The sequence below is a fragment of the Tenrec ecaudatus genome, chromosome 16, assembly GCF_050624435.1.
Source record: "Tenrec ecaudatus isolate mTenEca1 chromosome 16, mTenEca1.hap1, whole genome shotgun sequence".
In the NCBI taxonomy this organism is placed as follows: domain Eukaryota; kingdom Metazoa; phylum Chordata; class Mammalia; order Afrosoricida; family Tenrecidae; genus Tenrec; species Tenrec ecaudatus.
This window is the reverse complement of record NC_134545.1, coordinates 100,262,933-100,283,353: the sequence shown is the minus strand read 5'-3', so window position 1 is coordinate 100,283,353 and position 20,421 is coordinate 100,262,933. Positions and strand designations below refer to the sequence as shown.

Below are 20,421 nucleotides of genomic sequence, written 5' to 3'. Positions count from 1 at the left end.
TCAGCACTGAGGATAACCTCCTTCAGACAGAGATATTCTGGGGACACTGTGGTGGAGTGGTTACGTACTGGGCTGCCCACTGCAGGGTCAGCGGTTTGAAACCACCAACCGCTTCCTGGGAGACAGACGGGCCTTTCTGCTCCCTAGTAGTCTTGGAAATTCACAGGGGGCATTTCTCCCTTGTCCGATGGAGGCAATGGCTAGTCACAGTCTTCATAGCAGTGAGTTTTGTAGCCCTGGCGGGGTCGTGGGTGATGGGTTGGGCCACAGTTTGAGACCACCAGCCCCTCCCTGGGGGAAAGATGAGTCTTTCTGCTCCCATAGAGAGTTACGGCCTCAGAAATCCACAGGGGCAGTTCCACCCTGCCCCATAGTGGACTTGAGGGCAGTGAGTTTCGTGAGCTGTGGTGTTGAGTCTGGAAGTCAGGAGCCCATAAGAGAAGGCTCAGGGCCCCGAGGAGGCTGAGAGAGGGGCCCCTGCTCCCAGCCTCTGGTCTGCGCCTGGTTGTGAGACCAGAATCTCTCTGAGCTAGTGCTTCTGGCCCGTGGGCTGGGCCTGTGAAACACGGCTAATCTCAGGGTCGCTAGAGAAATTTCCCAGACTGGTTTTTGGCCTTCGGGAGCCAGGATGGTCTTGGGGAGGGATGGGGGTGAGGGCCCTTTCTGGGAAAATAGGGACTTGCAGGGTGAGCTGGTGCAGGGCCAGTGCTCTGGTCTTGGGGTAGCTGATGCTCAGGGGATCCACCCAGCAGGCCCTGAGCAGGCCTCAGGAGGCATACCTCAACCTGCTGTCCCCACTCTGCGCTAGCCACTCCCTGTCCTCCACGCCGTCCCCAGCAAGCATGAGGTAATAACTAACTCAAACATTGCTGTTTTCTGTAGACCTACTGTGTGGGGAGTATGGCTGGGCCTCAGTGACAGGACAGTGCATGCTTCTTGTAGACAACGGGATCAGAAAGAGGAACAGCCAACCCCCAAGAGGCGGCCCTGGCCAGCTCTCCTGTCCAGGCTTCCCTTGTGGTCTTTACAGCAGTCCAGTGAGATCATTAGTCTGGTTTGAAGATGTGGAAACTGAGACAGTATTGGGGAGGGCCAAACTGGCTGTCCCCCTCAGGCCTGGTGAGCCCGGGGGCCTTGGCCTCATCTCCCCATGTCTTGGGAGGGAAACCAGCAGTGTACTGCTTGTACCCTGGCTTCAGAGGGGCACATCTCTCCAAGTCGAAGATCTTCAGGTTTGGGGGGTTCTGGTGGTCTTCAGGTCTAGGGTGTCACCGGGCCTGCTCTGGGCCCACGTGGAAACAGACATCTCCTAGCCTGGCCTGCTTGGAGGTCAGCCTCTCACGTGAAGGACAGTGGGGGTGTGCTGCCTGTCAGGCACACAGGACAGTGTGGGGTGGTGGTGGTGGCGGCAGCGGCAGATGGCTTCCCAGATGTCAGGGAAGGAAGCCCAGCTGGTGTCAGAGATTGTATAGAGGGCAGTAGTGATGGGCAGGGGAGGGGCTAGAGCTGTCTGATTGGTTGAAGAATCGGAGCGGATCTGAGGGTCACTGGAGGCTGGGAGTGATGACAAGGTTGGAGGTTGCCATGGTGATGTAGGATGGCAGCCTAGAGGCTGAGGGTCCAGCTGGGAGGATACCAGGTCCTCCGGGTCACTCGGCCTCCTCTGACCTCCCCCCGCTCCTTGGGTTGGCTCAGTAAACTTGCTCCTCAGCAGGCAAGCACCTTCTCCTGGGAGCCCCCTCCCCGGCCCCTTCTTTGGGGTGTCAATCCTCCCCCCAGTGTGGCACTGACCACAATGGCTGTTCAGGAGGAAAGTAGAATTGAAAACCACATGGTTGTGAAATATCTTAACGTATAAGGTGTCTGTTTTGAAGCGGACAATTTGGTGACATTAATGACGTTGACACCTATGCCATTGTTTTACCACCAAAACTCAAACAAAACTCCTAGCCATTGAGCCTATTCTGACTCAGTGATCCTACAAGACAGAGTATCAGAACTATCCTTGTTCATTTCCCAGACTGTAAATCTTGACAGGAATAGAAAGCCCTCTCTCTCTCTCTCTCTCTCTCTCTCTCTCTCTCTCTCTCTCTCTCTCTCTCTCTCTCTCTCTCTCTCTCTCTCTCTCTCTCTCTGTGGCTGGTGGGTTCGAACTGCTCACCTTGTGGTTAGCAGCTCTATGGGTAACCCACTATGCCACCAAGACTCCCTCCCCCTACTCACAAAAACCAACCCAAACTCACTGCCAGTGAGTCCATTTTGACTCACAGAGCCCCTATAGGACAGGGTAGAACTGGCCCCATGGACAGTTACATCTCCAAGACCATCTCTCTTTGCAGGATGCAAAAGCCTCAGCTATCTCCTGTGGAGTGGCTGGTGGTTTCCAACTGCTGACCTTGCGGTTAGCAACCCAATTCGTGACCCCATACTCCACCAGAACTCCTCTAGCCTCTGGTAATCTCTTCAGGTGGATTCTCCCAGTGTTTTTAGTGACCAAACGGAAACAACTACTCTCTTGTCTGGCCTGAGAAGTCAAGGTTGAGTCTCCTGAGTTAGGTACACTTGTGATGCAGGTGGGTGGGCAGGGGAGGGGCGAGATGAAGTGGTTTCCTGTGACGAACTCTCCAGGAAGAGCTGGGTGGTTTCTCTCCCCTGGTGAAGTTTCTTGAATGCTTCTTGCTTTCCAACACAGAATGTCCTCAGAGTAGGCCCCCACCACCCAGGGCCTCTCCCCAGACTGGAGAGAGGGAGCCTGTGTGAGGAGTGTCCCTGTGATCGTCCCCAGGACTCCGAGGCCAAGACATTCCTGCGGACACCCTCTGGGGTCACTGCCCTGGACACAGCCATCCCTGGCTCCGTGTCGGGGTGTGGGAGGGGCCAGGCTGGAGTGTATGTGGAGGAGACGGCCTCAGATTAATTGAGTTCCAGATGGACTTGTTAAACATGACAGTGCGGCGGGAGGAGTTGTCCTGGCCTGTGGCTAAGCATCATGAAGTGACAGGCCAGCATCCTGGGAGACCTGGGCCTGTGGGGAGCAGTGCACTGAGCCTGGCCAGTGTCCGTCCGGGGGGGGGGCGGGGGGCACATATGAGGGGAACCATGTGCAATTGTCATGACAGATCATAAAAACTCAAAAGACAAAACCAAACTCACTGCCGTCGGGTCAGTGCTGATTCCCAGCCACCGCATAGGACAGGCTCGAACTGCTCCCATGGGTTTCTAAGATTGTCACTCTTCATGGGAGTAGAAAGCCCCATCTTCCTCCTCCGGAGCATCTGGTGGTTTCAAACTGCTGACCTTGCAGTTAACTGGTCACTGTGTAACCGCTGTGTCACCAGAGCTCTACAGATCTTAAGTAAGCACAAAGAAGCCCGTGCTTACCGTGTTTATTGGGTTCTTGCCCTGGATTTGGGCACCATGATGTGTCTTAATATTTTGTCATCTGGGTGGAGCCCTCAAGCATAGTAATTAGGCACTTTGGGGCTTCAGTGGGTTTGCATTTCATGGTGGGGGGCGCTGATGGCTGGCAGTCATCAGGGGCTTGAGGTTTGTTCCATTTTGCTGTTTTAATTGTCCATACCAGGCCTTTCTTGTCGTTGTTTTTAATTGAGTTGACTTGTTTCAAGTTCAAATTAAAAAATTCTTTGAGTCGATTCCGACTCATAGTGACCCTGACCAACAACATAGAACTGCCTCTGTGGGTTTCCGAGACTGGGAGTCGAAAGCCTCTTCTTTCTCCCATGGAGTGGCTGGTGGATTCGAACTTGGGGTTAGCAGCCCAACATGTAAACCACTACACCATCAGGCTTGTCAGACTGTGGCCCTCACTGTCTGCCGTGCTTAGAATAGGAGCTACATTGGGTATTGGGTGAGAAGCGGGGAAGGGGATCGTGGGTATGAAGGTGGACCCTTAGGTGGGCCAAGTGACCTTCTGGGTGATTCTCTGCGTCCCTTGGCTTGAGGATTCCCACCCCCACCCCCTCCCCTACATGGTAGAGCCTGGCAGATAAATGCCATTCCTGGGAAAGTATGTTCTGGTGGAAAGTACCTTTGCTCCTTGGGGAAGAGCTCAGTGAAGTCAGGCTTTGAGGAGACTGGCTCCCCCCCACCACCACTCCCCGCCACCTCAATTCTTCTTGACTACTTTGGAAGTTAGATATTTAATTTCCACTTTTTCCCTAAGTCTTGACATGGTGCCACGTGTACTTCACTTGAAGTTAATCAGTCTCCTAACCCAGGTTACTAATTATTTTCTCCTAGAGATCTTCGTATTCAGAAGTAGTGCTTGACTCGTGTGATGCTGCTCAATAGCTCAGATGTTCCAGGTCCCCCAACGTCGACATCTCACATCGCCAGTACAGTGTCAAAACCAGCAAGTGCCCATTGGTACAATGTGTGTCTCCAGGTCTGTGTCGTGTGATCTCATGGGTAGATGCGGACAATCATCTCCGCAAGCAAGATCCAGAACTCTTCCATCATTCCACCGCCAAACCATCTCCCTCATGCTCCGCCTTCTCATAATCCCCTCCATCCGTCACCCCATCCATCCCTAACCTGGGGGCGCCCACTGACCTGTTGACTGACTTTCTAATTGTATCCTTTTCAGAATGCTATACAAATTGCGCCTTCTGAGATTGGTGCCCTCCCAAACCCCGCCCCCCACCGGTCCCCAGCATGATATCTCTGAGATCCATACAGGTGGTGGTGTGTGTATCAGTCAGTCACTTCTTGTTGTGGCTGAGAAGTGAGTGGTCCAGGGTCTGGATGGACAATAGTTTGCTTCATCACGTGCCAGTGGAAGGGCATTGTGGTTGTTTCTAGTTGTCACGTTAGGAATCTAACGACATGACATCGATGCACATGAAGACCCGCATGCAGCTCTCCCGCACTCTCAGTGTCCGTCACTCTCGATAAATGCCCAGGAGCGTGATTGTGTGATGATGTGATAATTGCATGTTTGATGTTCAAAGAAACTGCCAGACTGTCTTACAGAGGGACGACTGCACGATTGGACATTTCCACCAGGGAGATGGACACAGACGGTGGCTGCAGCAGTCGGCTCAAACATGGCTACGATTGTGTTGTCCGTTTGAGTCAGATCTAACTGGAAGGCACCCGATGGCACCAGTAATAGTTTCTAGTTTCTCCACATCCTTGCCATCATTGAGTGCTCTGACCATTCTTTAATTGTAGCCATGCTGGCAGGTGTGCAGTGATATCTCACTCATTGCACTTTTAATTTGCATCTCCCTAGCGGCTATTGATATCGAACACCTTTTATGTGTTTAAGTGCTGTTTGTATATTTTCCTTAAAGAGACGTTTCCTCATGCCTTTCGCTCATTTCCCAATTGGTTTGTTTGAATCCTTTATTATAATTTTGTGAGAGTTCTTCGTATAGTCTAGGTACTAATTGTTTGCCAGTTAGATAGGTGGCCTGGCAATATTTTCTCCAGATGTGTTGCATTTGCTGTTTAACCTATACATTGAATTTTTTTTACCGTGAGACATTATTTATATCTACAAGTTCAATTTGGTAAGTTTCATACCTGCCAGATTCCTTGGTAGCTTATTGTTTCTTGCATATATATGTGTGTGTATGTGTACATATGTATATAGGAGCACCAGTGGTTACATGTTGACCCGTTAGTCAGAAGGTCAGTAGAACCAGCCTTCCTGCAGGAGAGAGGCAGGGCTGTCTACCCCTGTAAAGAGTTACAATCTTGGAAACTCACAGGGGCAGTTCTATCTTGTCCGATAGGGTTGCTATGAGTCAGAACCACTTGTTTGCAGTGAGAGAGATGTATGTATATGTATGTGTTATTTATTATGTGTGGTTCCTTTGACATTTTGCACACCGGCACTGGTGAACCGTACCTGAAAATTCCAACCTTGGAAAGTCCAGTAGACGTGTGGGATCGTTGCAGGCAAATGTGTCATTGTGTGTGGCTCATTTCCTGTGTGTTAAATTATCTATGACTGACATATTTGTTGGATCCTATTTTATGGGATCCTAAGGAGTTGGAATGTCACTCTCCAGGGTTTTCTGCTCAGGTGACTACTGAAAGAGGGTTTAGCATCTTTGAATGGTCACAGGCTAATGAGCCTCCTGAGTCAGTTCTCCAATTTGCTGCTGGTCTGGGAGTTATTCTTCTAACAAGACGCCTATGATCCGTCCACTATTTCCTCCCCCAATTTCTGCCAAATTAAAAACAAAACAAAAAAACTGTATATGAGGTTCTCATATTTCTTGCAAGCCTGCCAAGAATGCACGCTAAAGCATGTTTGATTTAATTAAACGCCCTGGTGGTGTAGTGGTTACACGTTGGGCTGCTAACTGCAAGGTCAGCAGTTCAAAACCAGTCGCCATCCCTCAGGTGAAAGGCAGGGCTTTTTACTCCTGTAAAGTCGCTGTCTCAGAGACTCCCAGTGGCAGTTCTGCCCTGTCCTGTGGGATCACTATGAGTTGCATCAATATGATGGCAGCGAGTTTTGCTTGGGGTTTGGTTTTAAAGATCCTGAATGCTATTCGGTTTCTTAGGTGGGGAATAGCTCGGTTCTTGGTTTCTCATGAGAAAGAATTCACACCGAAGTCTGGTTTGTGATCCAAGTGGGTTTAAAGGACAGAAGATATTTCAGGGGTTACAGTAAATGGAACACAGGCTCTTGCATGGCACTGCACGCCCACATGTGGCGGCCCAAGGAGAGAGAGAGAGAGAGAGAGAGAGAGAGAGAGAGAGAGAGAGAGAGAGAGAGAGAGACACCATGGCATGACCAAGTGGAAAGTCAAGGAGCAGATGGAAAAAGAGGATGGTGGTCTCCAGGTTCCAGCCTTTTGGGGCCTTCTGTTGGGAGGTGTGGTCAGTGGTACTGGTTGACCCCATTGGCTGAATTAAGCTCTCCTGGCTCAAGGGCCTGAATTGGCACATGCCCTTTAGTCTGTATCAGCTTCCAACCTCCTGTAGGGGTGCCCTAGGCTACCTAAGACTGCTAACTGCAAGGTTGGCGATTCAAAACCACCAGCCTTTCCACAGGCGAAAGGTGAGGTTATGTAGTTCCAGTGGACATTGAATAAAGAAGACCAAATAAGAATCCACGCACTTGAATTGTGGTGCTGGAGAAGAATATTGAAAAGGCCATAGAAGGCTAAAAGCACAAACCGATGCATCTTGGAAGCAGTCGGACCAGAGTGCTCCTTAGAGGCAAGGATGGTGCGACTTCATCTTACGTTCTGTGGACGTGTTGTCAGGGGAAACCATTACCTGGAGAAGGACATCATGTTTGGTCAAGTAGAGGGGCAGTGGATAGACGAAGGCCCTCAAGGAGATGGGTTGACCGCATGGGCTCAGGCTGTGGGTTGGAAAGAACTCGATGACATCTAATGACAACATCCTACTCCCATAAAGTTTTAATGCCCCGGAAAACCTCCGTCGGGTCACTGTGGGTCAGGTTCTGCCTGATGGCAGTGGGTTTGGGTATTTTCTGAGGCAAAATCTCATCATCTTTGATTCAAGGAGGTATCCTCACTGTTCCTCTTCCAAACAGATTGGTCTCTTATTTCAGACCACTTCCTGGAAAAGTCTCTTATTTTGGACCACTTCCTGGGAAGGCTCCTGGTTGGGAAAGCAGAGGGCAGCCAAGAGAAGAGGAAGACCCCTAATGAGACAGATTGGCACGAGGTACTGCACCAACAGGCTCAGCCTGACTATGTGCGCATGGCACAGGCCCGCGTAGCACTTCGTTCCGTGCACAGAAATCATTGTGAGTTGGCACCGAAGGAACACCTAACCACGAATGTCGAGTATGTAAAGGCCCATTTAAGTACCATGGCTGCCAGACTGTTGGAATCGAAACACTCTTACACTTAAAAAAAACCCTAAAAAACCTCCTTCTTTGGACCCCATTTGTCTCAGGCTCTGTGTCCCCACATCAGGGAACATCAGACCCTGTGTCCCCACATCAGGGACACAGAGAAAAGCAGAAGTCCCTGCTTGCAGGTAGCTTACAGTCCATATGGTGGAGGAAGAGGAGTTGGAAAAAAACAACACTAAAGAACCCATGGTCCTAGAGGTGATCCCGACCCACAGAGATGCATTCGGCTCTCGGGTTCCCACGGCTGTAGATGCTCACAGTAGCTGACTGACTGCCACATCTTTCTCCAAGAATGGAAACAATGGGTTGCTGGCTTTTCAGTTTGCAGCTAAGTGCTTAACCAGTGCGCTGCCAGGGCTCCTTGGAAGCGGGGCAAGAGGAAATGGGGGATAGAGAGAGTGAGACCTTAGAAGCGGACATGGAGTACATTAGACTCGATAGCCTATCCTGGTGGCATAGTGGTTAGACGTTGTGCTGCTAACTGCAAGGTCAGCAGTTCGAAACCACCAGCTGCTCAGCAGGAAAATACCAGGGCTTTCTACTTCCATGGAGAGTTACAGCATTGGAATCTCACAGGCGGCACTTCCACTCTGTCCTATAGGTCTCTGAGTTGACAACGACTCGATGACAGTGAGACTTCTTTTTCCTCCAAAGGGAGAAGGCTGAGGGATGGAAAGACATTGAAGATGGGCCTTGGGAGATGTGTAAGCCATGGTGGCATGGGAACCAGGAAGAGGGGACAGCATGGGTGAAGGAGGACAATAAGGGGCAGACCAGGAGCAGTGAGCAGTGCCCAGGGTGAGGTTTTGTTCTGCTCTCGTGGGTAACGTGGGGCTGTGGAAGACTGCTCAGTGGGACATGCCCTCACTGGTCTGTGCTGAGCTCTGAGAAGTTAGCAGTGAACAGTGGGTGTTGGGAGGATGGAGTAGGAAGGGATGGAAGAACCAAGAAGTGGGCCACTCCTCCAGAGTCTGGGAGTGGTTGGCCAGGAGGGGGAGCATGGGCTGGGGAGGAGCAGGCAGGGGGTCCTTGTTGCTGGGCCCCACGTGTACCCCAGGTGGGCACTGGATTGGGGGGATGGGTGTTGGTGAGTCTGTACAGAGAAGAGAGCCTGCAGGAGGGATGGAGGTTCTGTTTGGAGTTCTTGACGCTGAGGGGCTAGTGGAGGAGTGTCCACGTGAGGCTGGGGCAGGTGACTGGAGGAGAGGAGGAGGCTCAGGCAGCATTGGGGGCAGCACCAGTGTCCAGGTCACTGGGAAACCCCCGAAGTGTGGAGTGGTAGAGGCTCTCGTGCTCGGTTAGAATCCAGGAGATTTCACGCCTAAGCCTCTGTCTCCTGGGTTACTTCAGTCATTCTCACTTTGATTTAAGCCAATCAGCGGGGCTGAATTGCACAGGGAAACACTTCTGATTGAGCCATTTCTGACTCCTGGCCACTCCACGGGTGGAACTGGGCTCTATGGTGGTTGTCAGTGGTCCATCAGCAGGCCTTTCTTACTGCATGCCTCTGGGTGGGCTTTGGGTTAATCGACTGACCCCATTGACCCCATGAACCTCCCAGCAGCCTAAGTCAAAGGTAGCATGTAGGAACTCCATCACTGGTGATTTTGCACATGCAAGGAAGGTGTGTGTTGGGATTTCACACAGAAACCAAAGCAACAGCACGTTCCGGAAAGGACTTTCTCCACGCCTGCTTCATGCAAGTCTCTGTCCCCCCTCATGCCAAGAACGTGCTGTTCTGGTGCCTGCGCTGCAGGTTCTGGGGGGAACAGAACCTCCTGGGCAGTTCGCACCAGGCACATACTAACACGCCCCACCCCCCACCCCGCTCCAAAAAAATAATCCAGACTCTAGTAGGTGGTCCTGACTTTTCCACCACTGGAAGAGCTTCCATTGGGCTTTGCCTGTCTCTTTCCTCTGTCTCCTGGAAGCAGCAGTTTCTCAGGGGGTCCCTGCACCTCCGACTCAAGGGACAAGGTACAGGAGATGCTAGAGAGCAGTGGAGGCTCGGGGACTGGGCATTTGTCATTTGTGCGCCCTCCCTGCACTCCCTAGAGAGGGGGCCGAGGCCCCTTCAGAGCCTGTTTATGGTTTCAGGCCAGTGGGAATGCCTGGAAGCAGCTTATCTAGGGGGAGAGGCCTCCCCACCCGCAGCGAGAGTCCTCAGGCCCCAGCTTCCTGTCTCCGAGCTGGGCCCTTGGGAGGAGGCAGGCCAGTCCGCCCGCCCAGGCCAGCTGGCTTGACAGCATCTAGGGGAAACGTGAAAACGCAGCTGGCTGGCGGTACAGCAGTCAGTCCCCTCATTCCTGCACTGTCCAAGCACGGGCGTCTGGGGAGCGGCCAGCCCCAGCCCCACGGAGACCTCGAGTTCCTGGCACTGCTGCCCGCTCCGCCAGACAGGGTGGCCAGCCAGCAGGTTGGAGCATGCTGGGGGAGGGAGGGGAACAGGATTGACTGCCCCTTGCTCCTGAAGGCAGGGCTGGGGGCTGCCCGACCACTGGCTTTTCCTAGAAGGCTGCTTACTGCTTCTTGTGGCCTACGGCGGATCCCCCAGGGAAGCCCGTCACGCACTGGTTCTGATGCATGGTGACCTCATGCCTTCCTGGGAACAGCGAACCCTGGTCCTCTCCTCATCTGTAATCCTTTAGAAATCAGATGGCCAGATCTTCTTGCCCACAGCTCCAGAGCATGGGTTTGAAGAGCCGACCTTTGGGTTAGTAGTCAGCCACACCCCTCTGGGCCACTGGTGGGCTTGGGGGAGTCACAGCATCCTGGATGGCTGCTGGGGCAGCGATGTGGGGGAAGGCGCTCAGGCTTTGAAGACAGGCTGTGTCATTTCAGGAAAATGCTTACCCTCTCGGGGTCTTCCTTTCGCCTACTGCTAAATGGGTTCGTAACCACCTAGACTCATTCCCTACCCCATCCGGCCAGCATTGGGGCCAGGCCCCCTTCTCATGGCATTGGAAGGGAGGGGCTCGCTTGGATTGACGTCGAGGCATCACACTCTAACTTAAGTTTGGGGAAGGGTTACCATAGCCTCAGCCATGCCCAACGGGGGTTTAGTTCAGGAGGGAGACATGGGTTTTAGGTGGGCAACTTCCAAAATCCACCAGGGCCAGTGAGTAGCTGAGCTGCGGTTTGACCCCATTGTCTGGGCTCAGGGCTCTGGGCTGCCCCAGGCGTATCCCAACCCCAGCTTGCAGCTTCTGGCCCATTGTTGGTACAGCGTGTGGAGAGATCATTCACAAATCTAGTCCTCCTCCACCTTCTTCTATCTCATCCTCCCTGCCCGTTGTGTCGATGCCAACTCATAGCGGCTCTATGGGACAAGGTCGAACAGCTCCTTTGAATTTCTGAGACTTTACAGGCCTAGAAAGCCTCTTCGTTCTCCCATGGAACCGGTGATGGTTTTGAACTTCCTACCTTGCAGTTAGCAGCCCAATGTGTAACCACTATGCCACCAGGGTTCCTCGCCCAGATAAATGGTTGACCGCTGGTGTGGTGGATTTCATGTTGGGCGGGTAACTGCAAGGCCAGGTGTTCGAAGTCACCAGCTGCTCTGCGAAGGAGGGAAGGACGGGCTTCATACTCCTGTGAAGAGGTACAGTCTCGGAACCCCCTGGGGGTAGTCGTACCCTGTTGCAGAGGGTCATGATGGGCAGGCAGATGGTGGGGAGAGCTTCCGCTTGAACTGACCCCAGCCTTTCCCCCTCGTTTCCCACCAGCAAGCTCCACGGCTACTTCTCTGATGAGGCAGAAAAAGCCACCTGCCCCCGGGGTGCTCACGGCTGGAGGAGGCGCTCACTCTGGAGCCCTGGTGGTGCAGCGGTTAAGCACTATGCCGCTAACCAAGATGCTCGTGGTGTGGCCCCACCAGCTGCTCCGTGGGAGGAAGAGGTGGCTGTGAGCTTCCCACCAAGATTCATAGCCTCCTAAACCCCATGGGCCAGCTCTGTTCTCTGTCCTAAAGGGCCAGTGGGTGATGGAATGGGCCTGACGGTAATGATTTGACTGGGGGATGGGAGGCAGATGAAACCCTCAGTTCACGGCTGTGGACGGTGCCTTCGTGCTCAGAAAACAGTGTCATCCTTACCTCTGGTTGAATGCAGCTGTCTGGGGGAGCAGAGTGAAACCCAGCCCCCACTTCCTTCAAGGCCCCCCTGCAGGGGCAAGCTTGGCCTCTAGCAACTCAAGAGCTAGGTCCTGCCTCCACCTCCTCTCCACCCGCGCGCCTGTGGGAGGCTGAGGGCACCCCTTCCCATCTGGAGGAGGCACGCTCTCCCTCTTCAGGAGGGTTCAGCTGAGGGTGAGTGACCGAGGGGCTTCCCTCCCTGTCCCCGTCCCACCTCACCCTCCCCGCTCCCCTGGGACAGGTGACTGCTTTTTGAAGGTGGTAGCAGCTGGCCCAGCATGACATTGACCCTCTCTGTGGCCTCAGTACAGTGAGCACAGCTGAGCCGAGGCCTCTGCAGACCAAGCTTGATGGAGACTGGGGCTGCCTGAACCCAAGCTCTGCCAGAGGCCAGGTGGCAGGGGGTGAGAGACCTCTGAGAGCATCTCTGTTGACATGGTTGGTTTGACAATGAGAAACTGAGCTTCCTTCGAGAGGATGGGTGGGCCTGAGCGAGCCCAGCAGTGGCCAGAGCTTAATGGAGTGAGAGGAGAGACCATGGCTTCCCGAGTCCTGCTTGGTGATCTGAGGGTGCCCCAGGGGGAGCAGACTGCCTGGGGGTGAGGTGGGCAGGAAGCCTTGCTTGCCCTTGACAGCTTCCCCCATGCTTCCCATCCCTGGGAGTTTTCCTGAAGGCTCTGCTCGCCACCACGTCCCTGCCCGGTGGGAATTTTCACTCTGGATTAAGAAACTGGAGAGGAAGCCTTGGCTGACCCTGGGTTGGGGTGAGCCCTTTCCTCCGCAGCAGCTGCACTGATGTGCTCATGATGGTGGTGAGGGCAAGGGTCAGCAAATCACAGGTCACTGACTGGGGGAGTCCTAGTGACACAGTGGTTAAGTGCTCAGCGACTCACAGACAGGTTGGTGGCTCCCGGCTGGTCACGCGGGAGAAAAGACCTGGCCTTCTCCTGCTGTCAAGGTGGCACCTGGGCACAAAAGTGACACACTGCCCTACGGGGTTGCCACGAGGAGCGGGCACCCGCCAGTCATTCTGGGGCTTCTCACACATCACCTCCTTTGTTCTTGATAGAGGCCCCAAGGGTACCAGTCCCACCTCACAGGGGCAGAGGGCGGGTCTGGGCACCCACACCTCCATGCTCCTTGCTGCCACACGCGTCTTCTTTGGCATCCCCGGAGCCATCTTGGTTTCCACAGCTTCCACGAGAACACCCGCCACGGGATCATCTGAGGCTTTGCTCCTGCTCCAAAGCTGCTCCAAATCGTGGGCACCCCAGCTGGCTGCCTGGCATGGTCCCTCCAGGCCCACCAGGATTCACAAGGTCATTAAGCCCCTGTGTCTGCACCCCTGCCCCTCACAGGAACGCCCCCTGTTGTCCAGCGGGCCCAGAGCCTGCTCTTGTAGGCCAAAGGGCCACTCTGAGATAGCAGGCCATGCCTCCCTGGGGGGAGAGCCATGCAGGGAAGAAGCCCAGGCCTCTATGGCAGCTTCTTGCCTGTCCAGTTTGGCATGGGACCGCAGCCCACCCAGAGAAAAAGCAAACTAGGGGAGTCCCACACCTTAAAGCCATGCGGTGGAGGCAGGCTCCTGGGTTTCTCAGCAGGGTGAGGCCCAGCAGTGGGTGGCAGACACAGCCCCTCACCCCCCTGCCCTGCAAGATTCGGGCTTGTCTAGGGAGTCACAACTTGTAAGCACCATGAACTGGTCACCTGATCCAACCCTGAATGCACTCCAGAGAGAGGCTGGCCACCCCTTGACCATATGCTGTGCCTGCTGAGGGTCAGGTGGCTACAAGGGCTGGTCAGGGTTGGACCGACAACTTCAGCCCTGAACCCTCCAAGAGTCGGGCCTGAAGCCCCTCCACGCCTTCACCACGGTGTGTGCTCAGCGTTTGTTCTAGTGAACGAACTAGGGAGACCTTGGTTGGCACCAGGGGTGTGTACGCCACAAGTCACCTGCGGGCTGTTGGCCTGAGCCCGCCCAGTGGTGCTGTGGAGGAAGGGCCTGGAAATCTATTGCTGTGATGATTTTTGTTCTGTGCTATTGGGCCGACAAATTCCATCTGTCTGCCCCTCCATCCCTGCACCCACATACCCATCCGTTTGTCCATTCACGTGTCTACCGCGGCACCCATCAGACCTTTATTCAGTGTCCCCGAGTAACCAGGAGCTGAGGAGTCGGAGGTGAAGTCAGACAGGCCTCTGCTCCAGTGAGCTCAGAGTCCACGGGAGAGACAGGCTGTCAGACAGGACCTTCATAGCCTGCGCGGGATGCTGGGCGCCGGGGGGCAGGGCATGCACGGTTGCTGAGTATCATGTGGGAAAATGAATAGGAAGACTGGTTGCTTTAGAGCAGCGGTTCTCAACCTGTGGGTCTCGACCCCTTTGGGGGGTCAAACGACCCTTTCACAGGGGTCGCCCGGTTCATAACAGTAGCAAAATTACAGTCATGAAGTAGCAACAAAAATAGTTTTTGATTGGGGGGGGGGGTCACCACAACATGAGGAACTGTATTAAAGGGTTGCTGCATGAGGAAGGTTGAGAATCCCTGATTTAGAAGTGTTTTCTCAGTGCCTCAGTGGGTGCCCGAAGATGCCGACACACTGCAGTGGTCCTTGAATTTGGTTGTGGAACCATCTTGGTTTCTGTCCCCACTGACAGGGTGGGGTCCTAGGGACTCAGGCTTTCACTGTCTCTGGGGAGGCTTGGCAGCCCCACTTCTCTCCCTGGGCCCCCCAGCTCCCAGGAGATGCCGCCCTTCCCAGGATGGGCCACTGCGCCTGGTGCTGTGGTTTCTGTAATGCGTGCGTGCTCCCGTCCATAATTAGTATTGAGCATTTGGAGAGTGACTTTCACATTCCATGTTCTCCGTCCTGAGAGGGTCTCCTGGTTCAGACCAATAAAATTTCCATTTGCTCTGGACTTCAACCATGGTGATTAAAAAACCCCATAAATTATTTACTGAAATGGAGGTTCAGCTTACGGTAATAATGCATTAGTTCGGCTAGACCTGCCGCCTGCTATAGGGTAATAAAATATTTTTTATTTTCCTCCTTAAAAGATATTAGCTAGTAACCTACCTATGACCTTGAGCGGGTCAGTTTTCAGCATTGGCACAGCAGAGAGGATGTATAGGGAGAGAGAAAGAGATTAGGTTTGGGGGTTCTTTTTTTTAATGACCTGAATTTCAAACAATTGCCAGTGAAGGCCCATCATCTCATAGTCAGTAAGAGAAAGGGAATGGAAATGTCTACTGTATTTCTTTTTAAATCCGAAAGACCTGGCCTTAAAAACAAAACCAAACACAAACCTTTTAAACTGAGCATGTATTTGATAGGGAAAGCTTGTGAGGAGGCCCTTTGGAGAAGCTGTGGAGTTATCAATGAGGAGACCACCTGCCACACTTTGAAAGAGCCCGGAGCCTTGACATAAAGTCAGCCGGCCATTTCTGTCTTCATCTTTTTAAAATGTTGTACTTATGGAGTGCAGTGGATTTTATGTGTCTCAGCAAGCCTCCGATTCAGATCACGGCCATTTGCTGACTAATGTTCCCAGCGGAGAAGAGCAACCAGCAAGTTCATGAGTTATGGCTCCCTTTGAGGTTGTCTTATCAAGACTGTGTTTTTATCCTGAGGAGGTCTGCTTCGACTACAGCCATCAGTGCTGGGAGCAAATAAACATGTGTCTGGAGTTGGCATGTCTTGCATTAATGTCAGGAACCACGGTGAAGCTGACATGCTAATTCTTGCCCATAATGGGCAAGGGATGGATATTAAACTAATACATTAAATCCGCCCCTCCTCAGATACCAGGCTCGGGGCTTTAAAACATTCTGTGGCAGGAGACTTGTTGGTTACTATTGGTATTTATTTAAGACATCTACTTTGCAGCAAAAATGGGCCAGTGAAATATGGAAAGATGGGTGGATGGATGGATGGATGTGTTTGGGTGTAAACCTGTGAACATTCTACCCATTTGCTTTTAGTTTCACTATTTTAACTAAGTGAACATTGCTGGTTCAATGGTAGAATTCTGGTTTTCTGAGCTCCATTCCCAGCCAGTGTGCCTAAAATGTGGCTACCGTGCATCTGTTGCCATGGTGACTGGAGTGTTGCTATGATGTTGAAGAGGTTTCAGTGGGACTTCCAGATGAACACAAATGAAGAAGAAAGGGCTGGCTTTCTACTTCTGAAAATCAGCCAGGGATGTCTTGGGCTTAGTGGTCCAGCCCACTGAGGGTTGCACACGGCAGTCACCAGGAGTTGGCGCCAACTTGACGGCAGGTGATGACAAACATAACACAGGATTGCCATTTGATGGCCTCAAGGGGTTCTGGGGGCTTCCCACTCCTGTAAAGATTAGCCTTTTGGTAACTCGCAGGGGTGACTCTGCCCTGTCCCGTGGGCTTGCTAGGAGCCCCCCATCGACTCGCAAGCAGCGAGTTTGGTTTGAGTTTAAGGACAGAGACTTGCTGATCTCGTGTCTGTCTGCTCCTCAGCCGGCTTCAGGGATGCCGTCCTCTCCTGCTTCTGCTCCGGATCTCTCTGCAGTCTTAGGGCCGATGCTTTGGGTGCTCTGCGCTCAATCTGCTGCACCAACGGACACAGACATTCTTAAAATTCTCCGAGCTCTCAGCTCTGCCCTGAAAACATGTCACCGGGCTCTCTGTTACAAGGACCTTTCCTTCCTCCAAGGACGGCCTCGGCTTTTCCTTTGTTTGGCTGCCTTTTTTTCCTTCCTAGCCTGCAGATGCAGGGTGGGGGTGGGGTGGAGGCTTTGCCCTGCTGTCTTGTTCCACAGAGGGCCTTGGCCAACTGTGTGTGCTCTGGGGAGTTCCTACTGCGGCCGTGTGCCATTGGTAGGCAGGACACAGAGCATCTTACCTTGAACAGATACCATATATACTCGACTATAAGCCAACCCGAATATCAGCCAAAGCACCCAATTTTACCACAATAGCTACATTAAACAATGTGCTGAAAAACTCGGCTTATACATGAGTCTATACGGTATATCCTTTGCATATGTCAGTTCTCACTGCCATCGTTTAACTGGAAGCACCAAGGAGATCATCAGAAATCAGTGGATACATCGATGACATTCCATTGGCCCTTCTGTCACCATTCCAGAGCATCTCCCCGTGACACGACCGCCACAGGCTGGTTGGGGGTGTTGTTATTGTCGGGGGCCGTCGGGTGGGCTCTGCCTCACAGTGACCCTGCGGACAACAGAACGCACCATCTCCACGCTTCTCTGACGTTGGGGCCCCTTGCCGTAGCCGCTGTGTGAGTCCATCTCGTGGAGGGGCTGGCCCTCCGTTTTCCCAAGGACAACGTCTTCTCCAAAGTACGTGAGACAAGGGTCTCACCATCCTTGATTCTGGGGAGCTTTCTGTCTGTCTGTCTGAGGAGCCTCTCCCGTGACAGATTTGGTGGCCCCTCTTTTAAAGAGTCTTCACCCATGCCACGGGAGCCCGGGTGGCACTGTTGGGTAAGCGTTGGGTGGCTCATTGCGGGGTCGGTGGTTCAGATCCACCCGCTGCTCTGCAGGCAGTGCGAATGCACAGCGTCAGAAACTGAGAACAGTCTTTCCCAAAGTGAGTGCTACTGCCCCGTAGGGGCAGTACGGCCCCAGAACGGCCCCAGGAGGGGGCAAAAGCACATCCTGGATTATGGGCTGTACGCCAGCAGACTTTCATTGCTAGGGGTGCCCTGAGTCATTACTATGTTAGAAAAGGAGGCAACAATCCAATCGGTTCGGGAACATAGGCCGGGGTGACTAGTCGTTGGAAGAGACTCGCCGGTCGTGGGTTTGGGAGGGGACTAAAGGCACACACCAGATTGAGTGGCCCACTCACCTCCAGGATAAGGTAGCCTTCTTCATGTTCTTTTCCCCGAGAATCTTTACACCGCTCCAATGTCCCAAATAAGTATAGAAATACTAACCGGAGAACATGTTTGTCACTGTGGGTTTGTATCTCCCTGTGCTGAGTTGATGGACAGTAAGTGGTGGATTATCTGTGCGTTGGCATATATAGAGAGAGGCGTGTGGGCGTGCGTGAGATGCATGTATCTATATTAGAAAAATGTCACTCCTCCGTACTGTGTATGCGGATCTGTGAACGCCTGGCGCAGTGTCAGTGAATTTCAACTTGGTTTGGAGAAGGTTGGTGGAGTTCCACTGCTCCTGGGTCTGCCTGAGTTTTGAGCCAGCCCAGTGATGGATTTATTACCATACCAGATGGAATGGGGGAGGAGTGGAGCTGGGAGAGCCCCCACATTCTTGGTTCTTGCCCTCAAGTGTCCAGGAATTCCCTGGGGCCCAAGGCATGTGCTCAGCGTGTGGCCTGGCTCATGCTCTGTTGGAAGTCAGTGGGACAGAGCCAGGGACCGGCTTGGGGCTGGACTGAGTAATGGGATCATTAGAACCAAGCAGGCAGTGGTGTGAGTGGCGTGTCTGCAGATAATAGCTTGTTTGCTAATTGCCGGCACCAGATTTCCCGGGCAATTAGACATGTGCTTTCTCCCAAGGCTGGCTGTGCGCGTGTGGCCCCGTGGCTGCAGGCCTTTCAGGTAGCAGGTGGGGAGAGGATGCTCCCTGCTCTTCTGGCTGCCGTCTCTCCACGGGCTGCCCCAGGGGCCTTGGGCTGGGGGGTCCTCTTGTCAACAGGTGGAGGGACCATCTGACAGCACCCTCTAGTCGAGAGGACCAATCCCCCTGCCGTTGTAGAAAGAGGTCCCCTTGTGCTGGTAGCTTAGCAAAAGTGGAACTGCTGGGGCTTAGCAGATGGGTCCAGAAGTCAGTCTTTATGGTTGTTGGTCACTGTTGCATCCACTCCAGCCTGTGGTGACCCCATGTGTGTGGAGCAGAACAACACGCCATGGCTGTGACCTTCTGGATGCAAACCACCAGACCTTACTTCTGAGGTACATCTGGGTGGGTTTCCACCACCAGCCTTTGGATTAGTCTGCGCTTAACTATCTCTGCCACCCAGAGACTCCTGCTTGAGATAGGGGAAGGGCAGCGAACAAGAGGAAGACCCTTGGCGAGACGGACTGGCCAGCAGGCTCCGGCCTGACAGCACCAGGGAGGGTGGCGCAGGCCCGGGCAGTGTTTCATTCCCCTCTACAGAGGCGGGCCCTATGACTCAGTACTGATTCAGTGGCACCTAGCAGGGACTCCTGGAGCCAGGACTTTCTCCAATTCTCCTTTCACGAGCTGCGATGCTAACAGAAATTGGAAAGCACTCCCCCCTCAGATGAGCAAGCTGAATTTTTGTCCCTGAATTACCTGGATGTGCACCAGTCTGCCAGAAGCTGGAATCAACCCACCAGGAGGGAGACCGTCGGCAGAGAGAGGGGAGGAGGTTGCATGGATGTAAGCCTTCGCCGCTGCTCTGTGACGACTCATTTCACTCCTTCAGCCCATTTACTACCTGCTAGGTTGATGCACAGTGGGCTCGGGCATTGGAACACTGGTGAAGGTGGCTCAGCACCGGGCAGTGTTTCGTTCTGTTGGGCATCAGGCCACTATGGGCTGGAACTGACCTGATAGCAGCTGACACCATAGCAACAGGATGAAGCTGTCTTCACCGGCAGAAGGAAAGTCAGCAAGAGCCCAGGGCTCATCCCAGTGGCTGAGCCACAGGAGCAGGTGGGACCACCTGGAGATCCCCCCAGGAGGAGGCAGGCGTCTATCCGCCAATAGTGTTTTAGCAAATTGCTATGTGCCGTCCGTTGTTTCTGTCTCTCCTCAACCCTACAGGGCAAGGTTCCTGAGGCTAAAGGCTCTATTATAACAGATGGCCACAGTCTTCTCCTGGGGAGCTCCAAGCCAGGGATTAGGATGTGCACCAAAAAGAGCATGTTTGGGGAACACCCCTTCCAGGGTCTGGTGTTTGCAGGTACCCTGTGTCTGGCTGCAGCCTCTGCCATGAGAACAGCATGTCATCACAGCTCAGCCAGCCCTGCTGTCCTGGTCCTCTGGGAGCTCCCCAGCCCTGGCCGGGAGGGTGTGACCTCTTCTTGGGTGCTGATCCCAGGGGGGATGCCACCATGCTCTGGTAGACATCTAAAGCAAGCGTCTGTTGCTGTGTAATTGCCAGGGCGCTGGGGCGAGCCACCACCAGAGCTGCCTGCTGCTGGCGGGTGGCCCTGCTCCAGTGCGACCTTGTGTGTGTTGCCGCGCTCTATCTGTGGGGCCCAGAAATGCCCATCCAGAGGTCTTTTTGCTGGTGTTTCTTTAATGTCACAAAGCTCCGTCTCGCTGTAGTAGGGTGATGAGCTCACCTGGCAGGGGCTGAGGGGTAGTGGTGGGGGTGTCTCCATGCCAGGGGTCAGAGGAAGCAATGATGGGCCCATCAGACAAGGAAGCTCTTTCTGGAAGTCCAGCCGGCAGACTACTTGTTAGAAACATTGCTAGC

At 53.5% G+C, this 20,421-nt stretch overlaps 1 protein-coding gene across 2 annotated transcripts in view; it reads left to right on the top strand.

Moving 5' to 3' along the window:
* Positions 1-20,421, top strand: part of HSPA12A (heat shock protein family A (Hsp70) member 12A) — a 66,742-nt gene that overhangs the window by 12,503 nt on the left and 33,818 nt on the right. The gene's annotated exons all lie outside the window — the stretch shown is intronic.